Here is a 2,268-nt window from a genome sequence, read left to right on the forward strand (position 1 = left end):
CAACCAGAAGAATGAAAACATATTGCAAACCATCCTGCTTGCCTCAAATCTTGAATCGGCTGAATCAGACTATTTAAAACATCATCAAAAGCGTGCACTTTGAATTTCTTTGTTTGGCTATCGTGGAAATGGGTTGTGTTTGATGCCTCATCTTGAAAGCGCTTTAGTTTACGCTTTCTTTTAATGAGTTCATTTTTGAATCCTAGAAGTCAAGCTACAGCCTCTTGAAAAATTTGAAACCAAGAGCCTCTAATCCGTTTAAAATCTTTCAGCAGCTCTCCAATCAAACGTAGCTCGTCAGCAATGGTAAAGGCTTCATGTTGTAGAAAACAACTAACGTTGTTAACAGCAGTAAGAGTTTTGTACTGAATCGTAACTAGCCATACAAATTCAAAGATGATAATCATTTTTTAAGTTTCTTGTTTGGTTGAGCTGCTCACTGGTAAGATCTAGGATTTCCGAGGCATGTTTAAGAGCTGCCAACATTTCTCTCGGCCTTTTAGCAAGTGGTTTGGTCGAGTGCAATACGAGAGCTCCATCTTGTAAAAGAAAGTGCTGTACTTTAGATGATACCACCATATTCTCTGATGAACTTATTTTGAGACAACGGAGAGAAGTAAGGGCATTCATTCCGGACAGATCCAACGAAGTAGGAACAATTAACCGTTTTTGAATACTTTTTTTAATTTGTCACTTGACATTTTGTGCTGGGAGTCCCTTTAAAATAATTTTTGACTCAAAACAACTGCCCACAAAAAGATGTTAACATTGGTTATAACCAAGTTAGATTGAACATTACATTCTCCAATTTTAGATGATGAGTCACTTTGAAATTTATTTAGCTCAGTTTCAAAGATATTGTTTGAGGCCCCCATTTAAATACTAATAACGTATCACAAACTTAACGCCACAAATAATGAAAACTAATTTTAAATGTTGTTTTATTGTAAAATTATGATATAAATTCAGGTAATACCAGTAACTAAGGAGGGCGTCGTCCAGAGCTCAAAAAAAAAAAGTCTTTTTGGGGCACCAAAGAAAACAAGAAGGAGTACATAAAAAAAGGCCTCTGAAATATAAGAAGTAGTATTTTTAACTTTTATTGTAGTTAGTCAACTATTTTATACAATTTTATTACGTTGACTATTACCACATTTGCTACGCCACTGGTTCGTAAAATTAAAAATAAATTTCTCAATTAATTTAAAAAGGTTTCAATTAACAAAAAAACATTACTTTGCTTTAAATGAGCTTTGTATATTTATTGGCAATTCTTGCACGTATAGTTGTCCATAACAGAACAACAAGATCCACACAACCAATTGTCACAGGATTCGCAACGCATCCATAATTGTCGTTGAGCTGTAATTTTATCTCCAAAAAAAATGTCACAAGCTTGATATTTTTTAGAACTCAAAGAACCGTCAGTTAGTTTTGAAATCATACACAAATTTTTACGAGATTTTTATTTTTGTTATTTAATTCAATACAAATTGCACTGTTTACCTAACAATTTTTTTGCTTAGTAATAATATAATTCAAATAAAATACCATGGTGTGTATCCATTATAAAAATGTCAAAATTTACAGGTAAATTTACAGGTAAAGTTACCGTTAAATTTTACATTCGCAACATTTCACAATATTACAATATACAATCAACATTGCACAATATTACTGCTAATCGTCTCCTTTGTTAATTATCCGTGAATGACCGAAGTTAGAGTATTTCAAAATTTCACTAATTTTTATAAAAAAAGTAGTTAATTTTCAAAAACTAATAATTTTTTTTTTTTTTTTTTTTTGTAAATATAATTAATTTGGTGATTCTTAATAATACTAAGATTAAATAAGATCATTTATTTTAATAATTTGCTTATTTTAGATTTTAATAGTATCCGTTTTTTCAAAGTGTTGTTTTGCTAAAGAATTATTTCAGCAGGTTGCATATAAACATTATTATTTTTGTATAGATTCATATTTACGAACAAATTACTATTTATATATTATTTGAGAAAAATTTGAAAAAAAGTTTGTAAAATTTGAGTTTTGTATGCTTTTTTTATATTTTTCTTAATGATCGAATTTACATGGTGACCGAACTTAGGCGATTTTACATATAGATTTTAAGTTTTTGAATAATTAATTTTTATTCAGGAATATAATTATAATTAGAGTGTCCAATTTTTGTAATATTTTTTCTGCAAATATTAATTTGATATTGTGTTGTCAATATGAGAGTATAATCTCAAGAAATAATTAAAAAAA

The sequence above is a fragment of the Hydra vulgaris genome, chromosome 11, assembly GCF_038396675.1.
Source record: "Hydra vulgaris chromosome 11, alternate assembly HydraT2T_AEP".
Taxonomy (NCBI): domain Eukaryota; kingdom Metazoa; phylum Cnidaria; class Hydrozoa; order Anthoathecata; family Hydridae; genus Hydra; species Hydra vulgaris.